We start from the raw sequence: 23,468 nt of genomic DNA on the forward strand, positions 1-23,468 counted from the left end.
CCGGCACAGCCCGGCCGCGGCGCTCCGGGCGGCAGGCGCGGGCGGGGCGGGGCTGCGGGCCCGGCGCGGGGGCGGCGCTGCGCCCGCCCCGGCTCGGCTCGGCTCGGCTCGCCCCGGCTCGGCTCGGCTCGAGGGGCGGGCGGTGGCACCTGCGGCCGCGCCGTGCGGAGCCGAGCGGAGCGGAGCGAGCGGAGCCGCGGCCCGGATGTAGCCGGAACATGGCGCTGGGGGCGGCGTGACGGCGGCGGCCGAGGTAGGGGCGGCGGGGCCGGGGGCGCGGGCGGCGGCCGCCCCTGCCCGGGCGGACGCTCGACCTTGCGGGGCCGCGGCGCTGGCCGGAGCTGGCCGGCCGGGCTGTCCGCGTGTCCTGGCAGCGGCCGGTGCCCGCAGACAAAGGCACGGCCCGGGCATCGCCGTCCGCACCTGTGCGGAGCGGGCAGAGCCGCGGGCGCTGCCAGGGGCGGCTGGCGCGGGGCAGCCGGGAGCTCCCGGCTTCCTCTCCTGAGGGTCGCCGTAGGTGATTTTGCTTTTGATAGCTTGCCGGGGTTTCCTACAACAATGGCTTTTCTTTTTTCTTAATCCATTTTGGTTTTTGTCATTCCCCCCCCCCCCAAGAAGTTGCTCCCAACTTTCCCTGAATATGATGTGGTTTTGGGTTTCCCCCAGGAAGCAGGTGCCCAGAGAGCCGTACAGCCGCTCCTGGAAATGCTCCTACATGCGCCTCTATACCTCTGCTCCCTCTTTTTTTTTTTTTTTTTCCTTCTCATATAAAGGGTTAGAAATGCCTGCAATCGACTCCGCTCTTCTTTCAGTGTCCATGAGCCTCGGATCATCTCAGCTAAAGAAAATGAGCTGCATAGTGACTGCCGTGCTTGAATAACGCTCCAGCCTCAGGCCAAGAGGTGTTTTTTTCACGGTATCGATCAGACCTTGAGAATTTTTTACCAACCCGCTAGCAGCACGCAGTCTGCCTTTCTTCCTCTTTGTTACATACCAGCCCTCTGTTAACGTAAAGAAACAATGGAATTTTTTTTTCCCCCAAAATATTCAGTGTTAGGTCTAATGGGCTGTGATTGTCAGTAAGGATAAAATTCCCACCAACTTGAGAGGGGTCAGCAGTGACACTCCTCTGCTAGTAGCCTTTGCCTTTCATTTTATATTTTTTTTATATGCTTTAGCATTTGCAAAAATGAAGAAAATGAGTTGATACCTATGTTGAGTATTGAAATAGATCTTGGTGGTCCCTGCTACCAGACAGCACTTAAGGAATCATTGCTTCAAATTTACTGCCTTTATTGTACCATGAAACTTCCAGTACTGCTGCTCAGGGCTGCAGCAGGGAGCCGTGCTCCCCTGGCCGCTGTGACAGCCGGTGTTGGTGGCTGTGAGCATCGCTGCTGCTGCTGCTGGGGACACTTGTCATGTGGAGGTGTCGGGGGATGGCTCTGCTGTCCGCTGAGGAGGATGTTTCAGAGGTGGTGAGTGGATGTAGTCCTACTTCTGGGGCTCCCTGGCCATCTGCCCCCCCCAAAGGAGCGACACTGAGAAGCTGTAGAAGCTTCTCTATTTGAGGTTCACAAAATGGCCCTTTTTTCCCTGCCCATACATTGCTGTTTCTGCTGCGTGGGGGTTACAAATGTGTTGGTTGCTCCATGGTGAGCAGCTGCTCTCCTGGTTTTGAGGTGGGAATGAGGGACCTGGCTGCGTGGGGCAGGGCACTGGTTTCGGAGTGGCTGCTGTGCCAGGTAAAGCTTTGGGAGTTACTCGTTGTGGTTCGCCTTATTGCCTGTTTCTGTGGCTTAGTCACATTTTTTTGGCTATAGGTTGTTTTAGGTCAATGAAAGGTCTTTGTTCAGTGTGGAATTGTGTATTTATGCTATCAAATGTATTAACTGGAGGTAAATTGACTAAAAGCATTGTTTTCATCAGAGGAAAGACTCATGTTGAGAGTGCTGAAGCTAAACTTTGTTCTTTCTCCTGTTTCAAACATCTTTCCAAATGGTTTGGATCCCAGTGGGACCATGATTTGTAGCTGAGAGTAATTTTTATCAGATTGAGTCTGCCATAGTCCCATTTCCCCGTTGTGCAGGAGCTCTGGGTGCTGTTACTCACCTCTGTAGTAATTTAGCCTCACTCTGAGGAAGCAAGAGCTCACCAGTCACGGCGTGTGTGCGTGTCCTCAGCTGGAGTGACTGCTGAACCGTGCTTAACTGGGCAGCTCAGGAGTCATTCCACGCCGGGAAGCAGTGCCACAGAGAGACCCTGGCAGCCCTGCTGTGGAGAGCCCTGTTACCAGTCATCAGCAAATTCCCTTGGCAACCCCCTGTGGAGCCAGACCTAGTAAATCCCATTGCTCTTTGATTCCCTTATTACTTTGGCACCTCTATTTGCTTCCCAGTGGCTTTTCTGTTTGGGTTTGGTTTTTTTTTTTTCCTGGACATCTTCATCCATCATGAATCGTCAAAGTAGGTCAGTGTTTGACTTTCAGTGAGCTCTCAGCATCCCAATAGCTGATTCTAAGATGGAATTGTGTAACAAGCAAAGTTCCTGCAAAACGTTTTACTTCCTGATTATTATTTTCTAATGTATCAGATTTTGGCAACTGTTACTTTGAAAACTAATATTTGGGATGTACAATGCTGTATAAGAAATTTGTTCCCCAGTGTCAACTCCTGCTGTCAATCAGCTGAGAAAAACTTCTCTCATGATAGTTAGTCACAAATCTGAGTTTTGCTCTACCTCATTGGTATTACTTCTGACACCAGATTTGCTACTGAAATAGGGGAGACAAACTGTTCTCATTGACACCAGCTGGGGCACGCAGTTTGGGTTTAAAGCTGAATTCATGGAGAGCTCCAGCTCGTGTGGCAGAAGCCCAAGAGGTGATGCTGGCACAAGTCTGTCAGAGGTACAGGTGTCAGCTGTTTCAGGGATGTGTGGAAAAAAGAACTGGAAAGAAGGAGCAGAAGAGCACCTGCATCTCTGCTTCTCCTCTCTGATCACCCTCACATTTGACACCTAAATCCTTTTCTGCTTTGAAGCTGCTCCAATTAGGAATCTGTAGTGTTTGGCATCTACTTGTTCAAATACATAAACTGGCTCTGGTTTTACCGGTTTACTTTGCAAAGGCTACAAACACAAGTCTGCTGTGTGGCATGTGCCGAAACTGCCAACAGGTGTGTGTGGGTACAACAGCTGAAGAGGTTCAGAATCATAAATCTCAAACAAAACCTCTCTTTTAAATACCTCTTTGGCATATCCTACTCCTGGCATTAGCATCGCTGACTCATGGTGCTGTTTGGCCATCCTGGAGGCATTTTTGGGGCTGTCTCTGCTTTGCTCCTTGCTAAAGTCAGAGGAGTTTGTTTGTTGGATATGCTGCAGGGTTTGGCCAGGTTTCCCCAGGTTTTGGTGAAAGCTCTGTTGTCTGGATGGAATGGTATGTGATTGCAGCCAGGTGAAACTGGAGAAATGGTGATGGAGACTTCAGGTGGTTGATACCCTCACTCCTGTAGGGCCTGCACTTTCTACCATCTTCCAGTTACAGTTTTAATTTTTACCATTAATTCTAATCTCCTAAATTTAGGATCTTACTACTTAATAGCAACTTGAAGCCAGAAATGTGTTTTAAACAACTATTTGCTTAAAAAAATTGATGTTATGGCCTATAGAGCCTTGGTTTTGATGGCATCTTCCCTTGTAGCTTACCCAGTGTCTTATACAGGTTTGTGTCTTGCTCAGTAGGAGCTTTATAGGGTACCTTCCTTCTTTCTAGATACAAAGCTTGATATATTTAAGACTATTTCCCCCCATTAAATTCAGCTGTGATTGGTGGTGAGGTGTGCCAGAGCACTGCCTGGTGCGCAGCTGCATTCGCTTTATTATCGGGGAAAAAGCTGGAAAACTGAATGATTCAAAACCATTAACAACTGTGCACAAAACCCCAGTTAGTTCTGAGCCCATTCAAAAGGCAACTCCCCCCACGCCCATTTAGAGTAAATCTCAGAGCACTTTAGTGGTGTTTAATGTTCAGGTAACTCTAATTAAGCCTTTAATCCATTAGGCCACAGGGATTCATTTGGGACTTGGCTGTTAGTGCGGGTGTTTCAGCCTGCAGGTCACCAAGCCCAGGAGGACTCAGTGGTGCATTTGGAGGTTTGTCCCTGTGACAAAGAAAACAAAATATTTTCTCTGCAATTAAATGTTTAATTTTGCTGGTTTTGTTGTTTTTTTTCCTGGAGAGAAACAACTCATAGGGCGGGACTATGGCCAAGGCTTCTGGTCTAAGACCAGCACAGTATTTGGTTCTCTTGTGGTTCAGCAGTGCCTGTTGAAAGCCCTGGCACAAAATTCCAGCCTTAAACCAGATCTTGTGCCTTAGAGGGTTCAAGGATTATCCCCTTCTGAGTGCTGCCTGTGAGTGCAGTGGTGTGAGAAGCGTGTGCTCCCATTGCATCACGCAGAGCCAGCCACAACATACCAAAGTCAGCTATTTTGCATCTTTTCCAACTTTCTTTTCTGTTCTGGCCCATGTGAGAATGCTGTCACTTTTGGAAGTTGCCTCTGGTGGAAGTACAAAGATAATAACTGTTTCAGATACAGAGCTTGAATATCTTTTGAATTCCAACCAGCAAAGCAAAAACACATGAATCAAGTTTAGCTCTTCAGGGCTGCCGTTTCCCATTTGAAGCCTTCCTTATCTCCTAAGCACAGCTTTTATTTAAACATGAGCTATAGATACCAGTTAATAATAACACTACATGAACCCCCAAAACTGGGCTCCTGGAAGGGCTGGAGGCTGTGAGGACTTGGTAGCAAGCCTTGTTTTCACCCTGTGGAGCTCAGGGCACAGGGTGCACCTATCCTCTTAGTGCATATGCCGTGTGCCGGCGTGAGCATGGCCAGAGCGGGGCGGCGTGACTTGCTCAGAGGCACAAAGTGATGGAGAGTGGAAGTGAAGTCCTGTCTCCCATCATTTTCCTTCTGGGCTCTCCTGGCTTTGCTCTGCCGTTAGAGGTTGCCGCGAGCAAACGGCTCTGCCTGCAGCGGGACACGCTGCCCTGGTGTCACAGGGCTGGGAGTTCTGATTTTGCTGAACAAAGATGCTCTTCCAAAAATAGGTTAAGCCAAAGAACTTAGATGCCAAAAATAGCGCTAGAAATTTTTTTCCTTTTTCTGACTGTCCTTTTTTTGACTGTGTTTTAGATTTATTGTTCCCTGCTGGAGGCAGCTAAAGGAATAAAAGAGACACTGCAGCTGTAGGCAAGGGAATAGTGTAAGTACACATACACAGTCACCTCTGATGGGGGAAAACCACGTGTGTCAGCTGTCTCTGTAGAAGTACACAAAAATGCAAAATAACAATGTAAACAAAAATGTGCCATGTCACTAAACCGCTCTCTTAGCAGAAATGTTTTTTTAGAAGTTAAGGTACCCTACAAAGGGAAGGGTGGAGAGAATCCTGGTGACAAAGGGGAGGACAAAAGAAATGCCAGCAAACAGAAACTGGAATGAATAAATGCCACAAGAATGATCCTGGTGATAGCCCTATAAACCTTTTATTACGACACGCTCTGCTGCGTGTGAATAATTCACTCGGCCCAAACTGGTGGCAGTAAAAGCTGCCCAGCGCTTTTTCATAGAGGTTGAAGAGCTGTTAAAATTTAAAGTTTCTTTCTGGGGATTCTCCATAGAAAGTTTTGTACTATTAAGTTAAACTCCAGCTTTCCCATTCCCCAAGCTAGATGCATGCTCAGAGGACTGAGCTAATGACTTGCGCTGCAGCTATTTAAGGTGCTGGGCTGAGCCTGGAGCTGGGAGTCAGGAGGCACAGTGGCTCTAATCCTGGCTGTGCTGCTCACTGAGCCACCTCCAAGAAGTTATTTAACCTCTGTGTGCCACTGCTTCCCTCTGGGTAACAGCAGGGATTATGATAATTGCTTTTGAAAAGCACCTTAGGTGTTTAGTTTTAATTTTTTCCAAAGGTGCAGAACTCTCCAGTTCTGAGCTGGAGAGGCTTGATCTGTGCTAGGAGGTTTTTTTAGTACTTTACAGGATTGTGAAAACAATTCTTAATGCCATATTGTTTATTTTGGCAATGTAAATAAATAAAAGATTTTTGATGCATCTTTTGCACACTACTCACATAAGGGCTCTTAAGATACAACTGAAGGGCATAGAAATGAGTTCAAAAGGGTTGTTACCGGACACTTCAGGAAATGAAACTGTCAGAATGTTTAAATTGTTTGCTTTTTCAACCAAATCCTGCCAAGGCCACAGAAAGCTGGGTTTGCATGTATTAAACTTGTCTCACACTTGTGTGTAAAGACCCCAAAGGCAATAGATTTGTAGCATTGCTCATTTGGATTTGGTGGGTATTTGATTTTGTGTTTTACAGCAAAGGGTGATTTTCTAGGCTGAAGAAGTAAGGTTTCCCTGAGAGTGAGACGAGAACAAAGTAAATGCGCCCTGAGCTGTGCCTCTATCCCAGATTTTGAAGCGTGCAGGAAAGAATAATGGTACATGAATTTGTCTCTGTTGCACGCACTGAACTCCTTTCCAAAGAACAGAACTTCTTCCTATTTAAGCTTTGTGTTACAGGGAAAAAATAATCAAAGGGCGGAGAATTCCATGGCAGAGCTGCAGCTGAGACCAGAATGTTAAAGAAGTTTGTGGAGCACGGTGCTGTTAGTGGGGTGGCTGGTTGGGAGGCACCATCTGTGTCATGGGGTGTGCCACAGGGCTTGGGGCAGCAGCATTACTGGGGATTTTAAACTAAGTTTGATAGTGTTGCTGTGCCAAGGCAATGACTGGAATCTAAACCACTGGCTGCTGAGGAAACCTAGGAAATAAAAAGGGTGCTCTCGTTTTTATGCAGGAACTTGAAATGAAGCAGCCAAAAGCTGGGGACGGTGTTGCATCTTCCCAGCACGAGGGATACAGGTCCTGTCAGCATGTTTTGAGAAAGGCCTGACTACCAGAATAGTTTAGTGTTGCTACAATACTTGCAGGTGGTGATTGCCTTTTAAGTTCTGCTCTCTGTTCTGACATTTTTAGGACAGTAAATGAAGGATGAGAAGTAGAAACGCAAACAAATTAGAAAAATCCTGTGTATGGATATCTGTTATTACAGTCGTGTGGCTGGATGGAAAGAGTCCTGTCCTGCTGGAAGTCAGGGAGGGGTTGGCAATGAAGGAAAGTGGTTATTGCCAGTAGTTCTCCTGCCAAAACAGAGTATTGATGACAGGGCTCAGTTTAAAGCAGATGGTGTAATCCATACCCTAAAGACAGCCTGGGGAAACACGTGCAAAACCATGTGCCTGAATGCCACAGAGGATTTATTCCTGGGGGTGAGGCAGAAGAAACCTTCACTTGGATGGACATGAGAGTTGAGTCTTGGTTCTGGAGAGCAAGGAAAGTGCTTTACTGAGGCAGGGCTTTTACAAAGGTCTAAAGCATGTCTCTCATTTTCTGTTATTAGAGATACAGTACAGAAACTACTGAAAATGCAATACCCGTCCCACATCAGCGCTTTCTCTACCCAATCTCTTTGAGGACCAACTCTTAGCACTGTCAAGATTCACAGGGAGACTACGTAGGGCTTTTTCAAGTACTTAAGAAGTACAAGGCATGAGGTAAATAATTTAAACACTGGTTCAGAGCATTGCTAGCTGAAAAGTGACTTACACTCTCTTAACAGGCTCACAATAAATGGATGTTCTTTTTGGGGAGAGGAGTATGGAATGTGTTGCACATCAGCAGGGCTGCTTCCTTCCAAGAGAAACATTTGCTGCAATGAATCATAGAATAGAATCATAGAATGACCTGGATTGGAAGGGACCTTAAAGATCACCTTGTTCCAAGTCCCCTGCTGTGGGCAGGAGCACCTTCTGCTATCCCAGGTTGCTCAGAGCCTCATTCAGCCTGGTCTTTTAACTCTCCAGGGATGGTGCATCCATAACTTCTCTGGGCAACCTGTGCCAGTGCCTCACCATCCTCACAGGGAAGAATTTCTTCCTAACAGTTAATCTAAACCTCCTCAGTTTGAAACCATTCCTCTTGTCCTCTCACTCCATGCCCTTGTAAATAGTAATAGTCTCTCTCCATCTCTTTTATAGGCTCCCTTCAGATACTGGAAGGTCCAATTAGGTCACCCTGATGCCATCTCATGAATTCAAATTAAAGCCAGGGCTTCTTTGTTCTTGGGCAATCCAGTATGAATTTGGACCTCATCAGTGCAATGGATCCCTGGCATTGTGTGTGTAATGGGAAAAACCTGGTACCTCTGTGGCTCACATTTATTACAAACTTCTGTTTGAATAAGTATTTTGACTTTTTCCTCAGCATCTGGTAAGACTTGGTCTACAGTATGTTGTTACTGCAATTTTGCAATTTTTTTGCACAGCAACCTGATGCTGCTTCTTAAGAGAGGTATTCAGCTGAGGATTAAAGGGGTTTAGTGTGGTTTTGCTCCATAACTTTTGCCACTTTTATTCCTTTCCTGTTTACTTTGCTCTGGTATTGATCTGACAGCATCTTGCTATTTCTCTTCAATTTCCAATTCTGTGTAAGGAAGAAAAATAGTCAACTGTCCTGATTTAACTAGAAATTAAACTGCAGCTATTTTTCCATGGAAAATTTCCTTAATAGGAAAATTGGTGATAATTGTTAACTAATGCTTTTTAAAGACTTTTTTTTAAATGGGTGAAAGACTGTCAAGCTGTCAATCAAGACATATATCAAATAATGCTCCATTCCCCTGACAAGTTCCCTTTATTATATGAGGCATCTGTTTCACTCTGTAAATTTGAGCTGCTCAAAATTTGCCCTTTAATGTTTACTTTTTCTGTCCTTTCTTAGTATTACTCAAGTAGCCCTTGTGTACCTGTACGGCATGGTCAAATGGATGTAATAATCTTTGAAGAAAAAAACTTGGAGGTGTGATTAGCTTTGTAGTATCATGGTATTCCTTAACCTTTCAACAGTCTCTCACCCTGTCATTCCATGGTGCACCCAAGCTGTCCTTGCTGAAACCAGTAACCAGCTCTAAAAAGTGCAGTGCCTGCCTTTGTGATGAGCATATTAAAGCCAAGCAAGTGTGAAACTTTGAGTTGCATGAACGTTTGTGGTCCTTATAGGCCATTTCTCAAGACTTTTGACTATAACACAGGACATTTAATTTTCTCTTTATTTCTTTTAAAGTAGATTTGGAGAGAAAATTGGAGGTTTTCTTGTAATCTCCAGATTCCAAATGCCTGGGGTTTTCAGAGAAACTGTTAAAACAGGAGATTTATAATCACTGCAGATACTGGACCTGCTGAGAGTAGCATCTCTCCAAAGTATTGGCTGCTCTTTCATGGTTCTGGATTTAAATCAATGAAGCAAATTTTATCTCAACTCCACTCACCACTGGCTTTGCATGTAAAGCACCACAAATGTATAAAACCGGTTCAAAGCAGAACAATCTTCATTCCCAGAGCATTGCCCTACCTCCAACAGTATTTGCAAGTTGAAAACCATTTCCTTTCGTGCACAAGGAGGTTCTGGAGTTAGCATCTGTAGCAGGCTTTGCAGCTCAGGCTAGGCAGGAGATGGAGCACTGCTCCAGCAGTGTTCCCATGCTGCTGGGAGGGGGCATACAGGTGCTAGCACTGTGAAAGGACCAAGTACAGAATTGATTTTTATGTAGATAACAGTAAAAATTGCCATGATGTCATAGCAAAGCATTGCAGTCATTACAGCAAATAATGAGAAAAATAAAATGATGGAAATAATCATCTCCCTTGGCCTGCAGATAAATCAAAGCTTAGCCCTTGATCTCTCATAGCTCACTAGCCCGGTACATAAATCCAAGGATTTATCATTAAGCCTAATGGGTCGTAAAATCTGGGCTATTTTGGAGGTAGTTGCAAAGATTTGCAGGCCAGGCAGAGAGCAGGCTCTAAGCTGCTGGGCCTTGTGTAACTGGGTAAATAGCAAGCTTCAAATAATGCTATAAAGCTATCAAATGTAATAACTAATGCAGTCAGGCGAGTGTGTGGGGAGGGGAACACCGCTGGTGACAAGCTTGGCCATCATGACAGAAGAAGCCCTGGTGTAGAAAGACCTTTTTGTAACAAGTTGAAGTCCCTACTGGACACCAGGTACATGCATCTGGTTTGGTTCACATGTAGCACTTTTATTTTCTGCACATCAGTTCTTCCCTCACCATGGGCCCAGGGGAGCGAGCAGCAAAAACCAGAAGCACAGGAGGCACAGACACCTCTCTTACTTTGTCATCACTGTTTAAATATTTATGACAGCGCTTCACAGCGTGCTAGTAAATGCATGATAGCATATTATGTAAGAGCAATAAAATTTTAGAAGGAGAAGTCTTCACTACTGTCCTTTGCTAGTAAATCTTTGCTACCGTCTGTAGTGAGGCCATGTAAAGGCCATGCCTTTTTCCCCAGTTATTTTAAGTGAAGTGGATGTTTTACGTGGACATGGGAATTTAGCTTTTACTGGCATTTGTAATCACATGTGTTTTAAAATTGCTCTCCATCTCTTATTCAGGGGAGGCTTTGGTTCAGGTCAGGTTCCTGTAGAAGTTGATAGCTCTGAATTTGCAAGTGGGAGCAGGTCTTTGGTGTATGATGGGGAGCAGATCCCTCAGTGAGGGAGACTGGGAGGAGGAGATTTGTGCTGTGAGCCTTTTGAGTTAATTAAGACTTCAAAGTAGTCTGTATTTTCCTACAGAGTTGTAGAGTATTGATTCCTGTTAGTACTTTACTGCTCCAGAAAAGGGGATTCTTGGGAAATTATGTACAAAGTCAGTTGTGCCTGGACTGACTTGAGTTGAACTGAAGTTTGGGATGGGTGGCTTAGCTTCTGGGAGAATTTGCTGCAGAATGCTGACAATGGAAACAGAAAACTAATGTAGATTTGACTTTGGGACAGCCAAAAGATTTGACTGTGGGACAAGTGAGAGGATAACCCATCAAAGGAGGAGCCTGTCTAGCTTAGCATAAATAGTCAAATTGATTTAAACAGAGGTGTGTACATTTGTGCCTTAATGAATGCAGGAGAGATTCCCCCCACGCCTTTTCCTCTCAAAGGCAGACATTGGGAACCTGTGATTAGTTATTACATTTCAGAATTGCAGAAAACAAACTTAAGAGTTAAAGATGATTTGTACTTGGCATGAGAGCTATTATCTGTCATGATGGCTTTCCTAGCAGTAGTGTATGTGTTTGGGAAGAGACTTTGGGGATCTGTGCCAGTAAAAGCCAGCCTTGGAAGCAAACTGTGTGTGAACGGCTGAGAAAACAAGCCTCTAGCACGAATGATGAGCCAGCGTGTAGCAGGCTCTGGGGCAGGTGGGATGCAGGTCCAAGGGCAGGGACTGAGGGCCCTGCAGGACTTGGGTACAATCTCTGCACAGTCATGGTGAGATGAAGTGTTCAGCAGGTACTGGATTATTTATCTGATGTATGCACATGAGTGTTTACAAAAAACAAGTGCTCGATGATCAAGACGGTTATCTTAGCTTCTACCAAAGATGTTGTAAGGATGCCAAGTGGGAAAGTGAAACCTGCCAAAATCACAAAGTTGCACTAGAAGTTGCTGACTCTTAATTTTGTGCCTTTGCATATACAAGCACTTCTAATTATGTGTGCTGTTTCATACACATGATTGAGCAGCAGTTGTTTCTGCATTTATTATGTCTCAGTACCTGCTGGTGCAAACTGGGCGTGCCTTGGCTGAGCAGGGCAGGAGTCCCCAGAACCCCACAGAGTGTTCTTACAGGAAGGGCTCCTGGACCTATCAGCTCTCACAGTTAAGTTTTTGCCCAGTTTTCTGTTTCTGAAAGCCATGTTGGAAGATGTGGTGATGCTTTCGTTCGTTTGGTGCAGTTTGAAAAGCAGAAGCTGTCGTAGAGATTGGTACTTTGCTGGGAAGACCTAATGCATTATCTTGTAATTCTGTACTGACCCCAGTTCTCCAAACACTTTTCTTAAATTTCAGACATTAGGAGACTGCTGGACTGTGCCATGGGGGCCTGAAAATTCCCTCATACATTTGAGAAAGGTGGTGGGATGGACACATCTTGGATGGTTTTGAGTTTGATCGACCCTAGTGTTGTTGATTTGATATCTGTCTAGGTTTAGTTCACTTCTATAATATACCTGGCAGTTGCAAAATTTCCAAAACTTTGCTGTCTCCCTCTTACATTTCTCTCTTCTAATGTTTTTGAATTTTGCAGCTTTATATAGCCTCCTTTTCCTCCCCCTCTCACCACTTGCTGCTTCTTCTCCTCCGCCCCAGTTACTAAAATCTCTCCCCGATGCGTCACCGTCGTCAGCAGCGCTCTTCATCTGAGGGCTGAAAGCAGAGAGAGCACAGTGGGGGAAGAAGAAATGACCCCGGACCCTCCTTAAGTTTTCAAGTGGCTAAAATTTGCTGATCAAAGGTGGCACACAGGAGTCTCTTCTCTTTGCTTCCTCTACCCTTTTTGTGGCAGCTTTCTCCCTCTTCCCGGCTGGTAGGGCTCACCCCTCGGGCTCTGCAGGGCCTGTGCTAAAATGAGAGTGGCTTTGCATTTCCAGATATAAAGTACTTCTGATAAAAAGTACTCCTGGTGTGTAAATCCCAGCTGCAAAATTCCTGCATTCAGGGTGGTAGGTGCCTTCCAGAAGATGGGAACCCCTTTGGTAGGGAGAGAAGAAGTAGGGAGAGCAAAGAATTTTGGAAAGGGGGATGAAACGGAGAGAGGAGAAATGCCCGATGACAATGCTCAGCTGAATTGGTTAGTGAGGAAAAGTCATTTTGATTGCTGCAGCCATCAAACCATGAGTTTGAGAAGCGTTATGAGCAGCACCTACATGTAGAAAGTTTGTAGGTGGGTGAACAGATCCTGTCCCTCCCCTTGGAGATTCAGAAGCTGCAGCCGGACAAATCCCCTGCTCCTGCTGCAGCCCCTTCAGCCAGGGTGAGTCTGATGTTGGTCTGTGTTTGGAGAGAGGATCAAAACAAATAAAAATATTTGGGTCATTGCCAAGTGGAAGTATTAGGAGTGACATGGCGAATTTGCCTTAATGTAATCTGGACTTAATCACTGGTTTAGACTGTACTGGAGGCTTTCAGCTCTGGTGAGGGGTTGATTAGATAAATGTATTTATTTTCCTGCTATTCATTTTCCATGGATGAACATACCAGAGTAACTTAAAAGCATGTAGCAAGGAAGAAACAAAAAAAAGGGGACAAATTAAATGACTGCTGCCAGATTAATTATTCTGTTGCATTTCAACTCCTATTTTTAAAACTACAACTTTGAAAGGGAATGTTCAAAATTATCCTTGCAATGGCCATCTTTCTATCTAATTTAAAGTCATTCAGCTTTACAAGAAGCAATTATGCTCCACACTAACAAATGAAAAGACATGGCAACATCAGAAAAAACTGATTATTCAAGCAATCTTTCTTACATAAAATAGTCAACTAATCTCCCAGCTTCAGTCCTTGAGTGCTATTACAAATGGCCTCCTGAAAGAGAACTTCATTCTTGGCACATTGGCAGTCTGCCTCTTGTCCCTGATGTCTCCCTGTGTAGTCAGTCATGGTTTGGGAGTTAAGAAATCCTTTTTTATTTCTGTATCTCTTCTTGCACTCATTGCAGTTTTTTTCCTTGTGGGCAATGTAAGCAAAGTGCAGGGAATGAGGTTTGTGTCCTGCTTAGAAAAATAAGGGAATCTCCAGACTTGCTGAGCTTCTGCTGCTCTGGCCATCATTCTTGAGGCCTTCTGAGCTTGTGGAGGAATCTAAATGTTTTGTAAGTCACTACCTAGTGCAGTGTTGCACTTGAAGTGGTTATTGTTAGCCTGTTATTATAGAAAAAGAAAAAAGAAAATAAAAAGTCCTGCTTGCAGAAGAACTCCTAATAATAAATTGTTGTCAAATGCCTAAAATCCTAATACCTATGCCTTTCTCTTCTCACCCTACCACTGCCTCCTGGGAAAAATCAGGGCAGAGCAGGAGTCAGTCATCTTCCCCTTTTCCAAGTCATTGATGAAGAACTTAAAGAATTTTAAGGCTGCCAGCCTAGACCCTGTGCCACTTATTCCCATCCTCTGGGTTCTGCCATTCGGTTCTCAATGCACTTCACTGTCCACTCAAAGCCACTTTTAGCCTTACTGACCCTTCTATAAATTTGAAAGTGCCTCTGCTGCAATAAAGCATTTCCAATTCCTGATTGCTCTTAATATTAAAAACATCTACAGAAAAAAGTCCGTGAGTCATCAGTGTCCTGTGCTGCCTTCAGGAGGAGTATGATGCTGATGGGTGGCTTTTATTTTTCCTGCTGGAAGAAGCAGGTGGTGGAGCTTGATGGGTTCTTCCACTCTGCTGTAGGATCCACTTGGGATAATAAATATATTTATGCTTTCCAGCATGCTTTTACGTATTCTTTCTTAAAGTCAGTATCTGCACATTTGCAGCTGTCTTTGCTGTAAGTGGAGTGTCTTAAATACTTGCTCCTAATTCTGTTAGCCCTAAACTGGTTTTGTCAATGTCTGCATTTCTGTGGTTGTTGGTGAGATATTTTGGGGGTGTCCAGGACCATCCTGTGCCCCTCTCCTATCTTCCCACACCTCTCTGTGACATCTTTGCCTCTGCTTGGGAGTGCCCTGCTCTGTCATTCCATGCACCACCCGATGGCACTGGGATCATCCATTTTTCATCCTCCTCGGAATACCTGCCTGTTATTACTCTCTGTACAAGCATTACAGTTATGTACAAGGATCAGACACCTGGTCAATAGAAAAAATTGCTGGTACAGCTAAACAAGCTGCAGCAAAGCCCCAGGGAGGCACAGCCAGAGCCTGACCCTCGGCAGAGTCGGTGCTTCAGCGCGTCTGAATAATCCAATTATTCACTGGTATTGTTCCCCCTTTCCATCTCATAACATTTCTTAATTTTGTATTTTCATCTTAATTATTGCAGAACATAAGGTTGATGTTTATAGGGAACTATTCGTGAGGCTTTCAAGACTTCTTTCCTGATCTCCAAATTATGCCAAGGATTGTTATGTTTGCAAAGGGAACGTTGCTGTCCCTGCCCTGGGAGTGGCTTCATGTTTCCCAGCACTGAATTTAAATTGGCGTTTTAAAAGCAATTTTGTCTGAGCAGCAGTCGCTTCCAGTGTCAGAAAGTTCAGGCACTACAGCCACAGGCCATCAAGATGATTGCCCAGTCACTGGGGTTTTCTGTCCCTGCTGCCTGTGAAGGAAGAGCAGAGGAGCTGGCGGATGGATCGCAGCCACTGCTCAGCTGGCTGAGCTGACACGTCTCTGCCGTGCTGCCTGGAATTGGGAATGACGTTGCAACTCACTGGGGTTATGCTGGTACCATTAGCTCGCTTACCTCTCCTGCTCTGAGTTGTATTTGATAGCCAGCTCTGTCCCTGCTCCATGTTTCTGTATGATCACAGTGTAATTAATCTTTTCCCTAAAAAGTTGTGTGGCAGCTCTTCATCTGGAGCCAGTTGTAACAATCAGCTGCTTTTCAACATTCCTGATCCTCACGGGGGTTTTGGGTGGTCTACCATTTATCCAAAAATATGTATCTATTCAACCTTTGTCTGCTGTACTATTTTCATATACCCCTCTTCAGTGGGATTTGCCAAGGACTGTCTCTTTTTATAAATCTTGCTAAATTCTTATCTTTGAAACTGCAAAATTTTACAGCTTCCACCCCCAGAAGTAACGCTGCCCTGAGATATGCTTTCTGATTTTCCTTCTTTCCTGCTCCTAACACTTCCCTGTATTAATTTGCATTTTCCAAGACAGACACTTGGCCCCAGTTTCCTTAGGGAATGCTGCCCTTCCTTGGCAAGGCTTGATCTGCTCCAGGAGTCTGCTTGAGTCCCTTTTGCTGTGAACCTCTTCACTCGTCTGTGTTTTGAGCATTTTAGAGGATTTTACTGTGGTGGATGAGCAAGAAACACAGAAAAACAGCCCAAATCACACATCAGCCCTAAATTCTGCCTGCAGGCTCCTCTCCCTCCTTACACTGCTGTTGCCTGGGTGGACTGTAGCCACCAAGTCTCTCCATGGAATTTCCCAAATGTGATGTATCCCAAAGGATGCAGAAGACTGTCCCAGATTAACACTGTGGTTTTCTGAGGCACATCTATTCAGAATATGTTTAAGCAAATGGAGTATTCATGATTCTAGATAAAATTAAGGGGGAGTAGGGAGTGGTTTTACATTTTGAAAGCAAACATTTAAAACAGATGCAGCCTGCTGGGAAGGATCACATTGAATTGCATGACTTTTTAAAAGAAAGAACATCCATTTTACTCAAGTCCTCAGTATGAAAGATTAGGAGTTAAGAGACATTTTTCGCCCACTTTGAAAGTAAATGTATTTTAAATTTAATTCTTTGCTGCAGCTGCTGCTTTCTTTCTCTGGAAAGCCTTCCTTGTGCTTTGAGCAATGTAAAGATGTGGGTTGGGTGATAATCCAGTTTGAGATTCCAAACTTCCTTTCTACTCTTTGGAGATTTTCCCACCACCACCTTTTAGATAAATGTAGAACTCTCTTTTATTTTAACAGAGCACTGGTTTAGGGAGATTTGTTTGTGATCCATTGTCTCAGTGCAAGGAAAAGTATGAATGTGAAGGTTCCATAAGATGGCATGAAATCAGCTGGTTTCTCTTTTTCCTCCAATATAAATATGTAGTGCTGCCTATATTAAAAAAAAATAAGCCAGAACAACCCAGGGCCTGTGAAAGAGTCCCATGGTGTGATGGTGCTGTTGGGGCAGCCAGGAGCTGTGGCAGGAAGCTCCTCTTACTGCTCATCACTGATGGGGATTGTTGGAGTTACTGCTCCAGGTACTCTCACTCAGGGCTGCAGAACCATCCTGCAGAATGGCTTAGTCTGAAGATGCTGGTAAGTTAAGAATGGCAAAATTCTGGCAAATCTGGTGTTTCACGAGGTCTGTTACCACCCATGGACTGCAGGAAAGACTTGCTGAGGGCACACAACTCCAGGTATCAGCACTGAGTTTGGCTGAAGCAGCTGCAGGGTTTTGCTGTCGCATTACCCTTGCTGTCCTGATCCAGTCTGCCCCAGGGACTGCCCTCTCCTGTCTCCAGGTAGATCCTCCTCCTTTCCTGTTCCTCTTCCCCTGAAGAAAGGGAGTGTATTTGTGGATTGAGGATGCTGATCTAGAGCTCATTAATGCTGTTGTACCATTCTGAATACATCAGCTGTGCCCATAATACTCAGTCTGAAGCCATTATTCTCTAGAAGTGATCTTCCTATCTTCCTTTATTATTGTTACTATTATTATTAATTTTATACAGCCGGCACTGAGCACTTTTCCAATAGTAACTTGTATTTAGTGACTTATTAAGATTTATCCAAGTCACAGATTCCCAGTGGATCTTCTGAGCTTGTTTCTTATTTAAAAACATCATCTAAATTCAAATCAGGAATTAACACAGTTCGGCAAATGACATTCACCCCTCTGCAGAAGGACCAGCATTAATCCTGTGTGCTGCAGCAATGGTATTTCAAGCCTTGTTTGAGGGCTTTAGTGGGCTTAAATCAGCCTTAGGCAAAGCACAAGTGTCTGCAATAGTTAGACAGGACTAACACTGCCTACTTTGGGCACTGAGTTTAAATGTGTCAGAGGGGCTGTATCAGGACATGGGTTCCCTTTATAGCCAGGGAGAAGACAAGGTGCTCCATAAAACCTTCCTGCATCACTTGGTACTGGAGTTAGTGGCTACAGACAAAACCTTCGCACAACCCTGTTCCTAAACCTTTTGCCCTACTGCTGGAATTCTGGTCTTTGCTGGGAGAGGAGTAAGGTCCCTGTTTCAGAACTGCAAGGGAACCAGAGAGGGGCTGGCAGAACCAGCAGGGTCTTTCTTTAAGGGTTATGGGGCACTTCCAGTTTCTGTTGAAATTCAGTTCAGGTTGGTCTGGTTCCTGTAGGGCTCTCTGGAAATCCCCACTCTAATAGATTTAATATATTAATATATTTGCCTCCTTACTGGTTGTCATCAGCAGTCCTTGCTGTTTGAGTTCCCGGAGTTCCCACAAAACCCGTTGTGCTGGGCCAGTGGGTGGGTTGGAGAGCTTCCATCCCACCCTCCCTCCCGTGCTTCTGCGGGGTAGCGTCTGCCCTTGGCATAGAAATTGTGAAGTGGGGCTCTGAGTGCAAGAGGAATGCGATACACTCGCTTCTCCAGCATCCTGCTGCTCAGAAAAACATAAACCCAAAGCAGATGTGTCATTAAATCATTTTGAATCATTGCAAACATTGCAGGAGTTCAGTACAAGCATCCATAGCTTTAAGCCACCTCCGCAAAGCGCTTTGCATCTGTCATAAAATTTGGATGAACTACACTGGGTAAACTGTTTTACTGTTACCTGATAGCCACCTACCTTCTAGAGCTGAGACTTGATGAGGGAAGATAGAAATAGATTTCAGTGCATTGTGAGAGCTCAGAGTGACTGATGTGGTTTCTTGGTCCCATAAAGCTGCTGCCCAACATAGGAAAATACCTCCCTTTAATTCAGAGACCAGGCAAAGGAAGCTGTCTTGGCTCTGAGATGAAAGTATATGATTATTTAATCACTGGTTAGTTGGTGATAATGAGCAAGTATTTTGCAAAATGAGCTCTTAAAGGGAGTCTCTAAACATAGATCCTGGTGCTGCAGTGCTGGAGCTGAGTACAAAGTGTGGCCCTGCTGTTCCCAAGAGTGGCTCATTGGATCACTGTTCCTTCACAGCCAGGCGTTGGTGGCAAACCTGCTGCCCAAATTACCAAGCAATAGGTGGGCCAAGGCCAGGGTAGGACAGAACTCCAAGGATTTCTTAACTCAAAACTGTCATTTCTTGTGCTTTGCTGAGCTTTTCCAGCAAGGATGCGTTCCCCTTTAATTGCTGGACTTCTGAGAGCAGCTTGACAGAAGAGCAGCCAAACAATCTTGTTTTCCTTTGTTAGCTATTTTTATTTTACCTGGATCATTACTTATCAAAGAGCACTGCTATCACTTGAAATAAACATGTTTAAACATTAATAAGTAGCTTAAGAGATGCTCTTTTTGATGCTGTCTGGGAAAACATCGTCTGATTTTTGGAGGAGAAAAACTTCAGCGCAAATGTTTTTTCCCTTATGTATTTTAATATCCCTCAGCAATTACTTTGCAAGTGGGAAAGCAAAGAAGGGAAATTGCTGCAATCAACTGCCCTTAGCATTGCCTTGATGAAAGCCTGACCGAGCCAACAAGTGTGAGGAGAGGTTTGTGAGGGTACCAGGGGCTGCACACTCTCCTTAATTATCTCTGATCATTTCAGCTGCATTAAAAGCCTCATATAAAATCAGAACATCACCGTGGTACCCATATTTCCAAATCTCTTGGAAAACTGGCTTTCAAAAGTAAGAATTCCTGCATTTCCTTGTGGCTGAGCAAGTTGCAGGCCATAAGGGCTGCTCCATGTCCACGTGCGATGCTGGGTTGGTCGCTCCGCAGTGATTCAGAAAGTGGAGCCAGAAGGGACTGTTGAGTCATCCTTGTCCTCACGCCGGTGTTCTGTGAGCTGCTCTGTTCCCACCTGCTCCTCTCAGCACAGGGCACACTGTGCCTGACTGCACTTCCTTCTGCAGGAAGAGATCCAGGCTTCACATGGGATCTCCAAGAATTTAAGTGTTTTCTGCTCTATTTCATAGCTTGTTTGAGAGTTTAATGATTCATGCTATAAAAATACTTTCCTTGTTGGCTTTTTCCCGTCTTCAGCTTCCAGCCAGTGATTTTTTGTATTTGTTACTGCAGAGATAACAAAGCCTTTTTCTGGCGCTGTGTTTTCCTTTGTGAAGAGGTTTTACGCTTATAATCAAGTTACCTCTCAGACAAGCTGAACAGATTGAGCTCCATATTTCTCATTAAAAGACACTTTTCTCCCTTCAGTAATTTTTACTCCATCCTTTTCAGGTTTTAACATTGTCATGCCGAGGCTGACCCCAAAGCTGTTTCAGGATCCAGCTGTGACATGTGGGAGTGAAGTTGCCTCCTGGCTTGGATGTGTTGCATTTCCAGTTTACGTGGACATGGTCCAAGTGGAAAATCCCCTGTCACACAGGGAGGTTGTGCTCTGGTCTCCTGGATATTTTTACAGAGGCATTTTGCTGCTGCCTCTTTGTGGCCAGCTCTGTAGGTGCCCTCACCGTCTTTGTGGTGCCAAATAGTTTTGTGTTTTCCTTGCTTTTTTGCAATTAAAAGAGGAAAAAAGTTTGACAGTGCAGAGCTGTTGTTGGAGAAAGATAAGTTACGAACTTAATAAATACAGGTATTCCCTCTGCTTTCTTACTTGTTGGTTTTCTGGCTTGGCAGCTAAGCTAAAGTTCAATTAAGTGTCTCTAACCTTGCTGCAGGGAGAGCAGGGGAACCATTTTTTATTTTAAATCTCTTTACTTTTCAATTGTCAAATTCAATTAAGGGAGAATTTATGCTTTCATAGGAAAAGGGCAGCAGCTGTAGAAAACTCAATGACCTGAGTTGTTCCAGGATCTGTAGAGGGATTTCATGCTTTCAGCAGAGCCATCTTCAGAGGTTTTGGCAGTAACTTCAGAGTTGTGGCAAATAAGTATTTGCTTATCTTAACATTTGAGGCATTTAATGTGCATATTTTCATGCTTTGCAGCCAAGCTGCAACCACAGAGGGCAGAGCTCAGCAACATTCACCTTTAACCACTGCTTTTAGCCTGTTTGCAGAAAGTTCTGTTTGCACAGGCTGCACCTTGCCCCAAAACTGTTGAAATCAAAAGTGATTTTTCCAGGGAACCCCAGGCATGTATGTAGAGGTTTTGCAGTTGGTTTTGTTTTAATTTCACTGCATCCTAGAAACATGACTTCTTTCCTTCAAAATATCATTTCTGGTTATTTTCCTGGTTTTGGGAAGGGGGGAGAACAGGGCTTATTGTGCATCAGAGGATGTCATATGTAAAGACTGTGGGGTCCTTCAGTCCCATGGGAGCTGTGGAAGTCTGAGATTGGTGTCCTCACAGGCTTTGTCAGTCAGTGGTGCAAAACCAGTTTGCAGATGTTGCTTGAGTTCATCTGAAGCCACCTCCTAACCAGGGGCTTGGGTATTTGTGTTGAGCTGCTGCATGTCCAGCGCCTGGTTTAGAGAAGGAGACTTTTGGAGTAAAATACTGTTCTCAGGCTGTCAGGATATTCTGTTTATAACCTGGTTAGCTTTCTTTCCAGACCTTTGCAGTAAACTCTGAGCTTCTCCATAGTCTCAGAGCAGATGCTCTTTCTTTTGCTGTCTTGTCCCCTCTCCCCCTCCAGCTAATGGTAAAAAGTATTTTTTAGTAGTTTCACATAAATCTTGAAGGCTGAGTGACTTAGAAGCCAGCTGGGAAGCTGAATGTGTCATCTCTGGAGTAAAACATAGATTTAGGGAGTTTTCATGGGGTTTTTTTTCCCAGTGTTGCCATTTCTGGTGGGCCAGCAGATGGAACTGCCCACAAGGCTGTATTTATCCCTGCAAAGCCAGCTGCTGCAAAATGCTGGGGTGAGGGCTGCTTTGACTCTATGCTTTGGAGAAGCTTGTTGTTATAATGAGAATAATGTCCCTTGTTTGGATTAGCAACATTCTGCAAATCAGTATTTGTTCTTGAGCTTGTGTATAAATCCCACTTAGTTAATTTAGGCCAAAGCTGCAAGTCTGTATTTGTTCTATGAAAAACAAGAAAGGATCTGAGCAATTTGGGGGGGAAATGTGATTTCTGAGGTATCATCTGGTAAGATATCTGGTGGCATCCTAGAAATTAAAGGGGTTTTCCCCACTGGTGAGGATGTGATGTCATACCCTATATTCTCCATAAAAGCACAAATGTGGTAATTACAGTGAGTGGCAATTGGCCTTTAGGCATTTGTCACTGATGCTGAGAGGTCTTGGAAAGGCAACAGCCAAAAAACATGGGGCCAAGAGCAAGACAAGCTGAGAAACAGCCAGAATAGTGTTAAAGCTTTTTGATATTCTGGGTAAAGAAACCCAAAATAGTGGCACCAGTGGGTTCAGTGTGCAGGTAGAAGAAGAAAACTAGGATGATAATAATTATAAAATAAGTATTTGTGGAAGCTCAGGCATGCAGAAGCAGGAGGAGTGTTAAGTGCTGGGTTGAAGCCCAAGGCGTCCATGCGGGAGCTGCCAGCGGCACAGCAGGTGCTGGGTGGTGGCTGCTGCACAGGGACTCTGTAAATCCTGTGGAAATGAATATTTAATAGAGAAATAAAGTGATTATATGTATGTGTAAATGCTGTTTTTATCTCCTTGCTGCCCTATAAATGGCTGGTAGCTATCAGCCCAGGAGGGCTGCGATAATTATGGCTTCACTGACTTGGCTGATAAAAAAATCAATTCCATTGGGATGATCTTATGCTTTCCTTAATGGGAGGCACTGGAAGCGTTAGCCCCATTTTAAGTATGCACCTACAAGAAAAAGGGACTTGCTTGGAATCCAGCTTTCCCCAAAAATGGAAAATTCTGAAAATGCTGCTTTGCTGTCTCTTCCTTGGCAGGCTTTGGACACACAGCACTCCATAAGAGCAGTCACTTTTCCTGGCACCTACCAGACTTTTTCCCAGCTGAACATCTTTGGTTTGGTTTGGTTTTACCTTGATTTGTTTTGATTTTTTTCCCCCAGAGGAAAATTCCAAAGTTTTTGCAAAATTTGCATTGTTTGTCTGTATTTCACAAGAAAAAATTTCTCTTTCCATAGGAGTGCAAGGGAGACAGGTAGAAGCACAGGTGGAGCTGGAGTGCAACATTATTTGTGGATGTGCATAGACCCATCCTCAGTCTCCACTTGGGAGCTTACACTGGGGCTGAACTGAGGCTGGTAACATCTAAAGTCTTCAGAAAATGCTTTTACATCAACTTTCCCTGTGTTGTCTTGTTTCCTAGTGGCAATATGTAATTTTTTCACTAACAGACTCTTATTTAGACAAATTAGACCTTTTTAACACCCTTTGTATTAACTGGTTTTGACTGCACTGTGTTAATTACAACAGGGATGGGGACATTGTAATTGTACAGAATTGTTCTCTAATTTGGGGAGAACAGACAATGCTCTGTGCCCATCTTCTGGTTTGTTTTCCCTGTGTTCAAATGCAGCACTCAAACCATTAACATAATCTTGGGGTGACTGTAATTATGTGAATAACTGGGAGGGAAGGAGTCATAGCACAGTACAAAAACAGCAGGGAGTGCAAACTTGTTTCTATAAACAAAATAAGAGCAGAAGGAGGAGGGAGTTGAGATGCCAGTGGTGCTGCATCCTGGTGCCAGCATGGATGTCGAGTACAGGTGGGGACTGGGTAATGTCATCGAATATTGCAGTGGTCTTCATCTTCCCAGTGGAAATTTGGAGTTTATTGCCTGTTTCAACTATCCAGGAAAGAGTT

General features: G+C 44.5%; 1 protein-coding gene across 49 annotated transcripts in view; it reads left to right on the forward strand.

Moving 5' to 3' along the window:
* Positions 1–23,468, forward strand: part of PAK5 (p21 (RAC1) activated kinase 5) — a 315,373-nt gene that overhangs the window by 228,391 nt on the left and 63,514 nt on the right. For 19 of the 49 annotated variants that reach the window (XM_086872896.1, XM_086872960.1, XM_086872879.1 and 16 more), the window contains one exon: positions 5,206–5,275. The exons of 27 other annotated variants lie outside the window; for them this stretch is intronic. The gene's annotated coding sequence lies outside the window, so the exon portion shown is untranslated. Of the gene's footprint in view, positions 1–49; positions 254–1,459; positions 1,479–5,205; positions 5,276–23,468 lie in introns of those variants that run through there. 3 more of the 49 variants (XM_086872869.1, XM_086872842.1, XM_086873035.1) reach the window with 3 other exon arrangements.

Source organism: Cyanistes caeruleus, chromosome 2, assembly GCF_971803275.1.
Source record: "Cyanistes caeruleus chromosome 2, bCyaCae1.hap1.1, whole genome shotgun sequence".
Lineage (NCBI taxonomy): Eukaryota > Metazoa > Chordata > Aves > Passeriformes > Paridae > Cyanistes > Cyanistes caeruleus.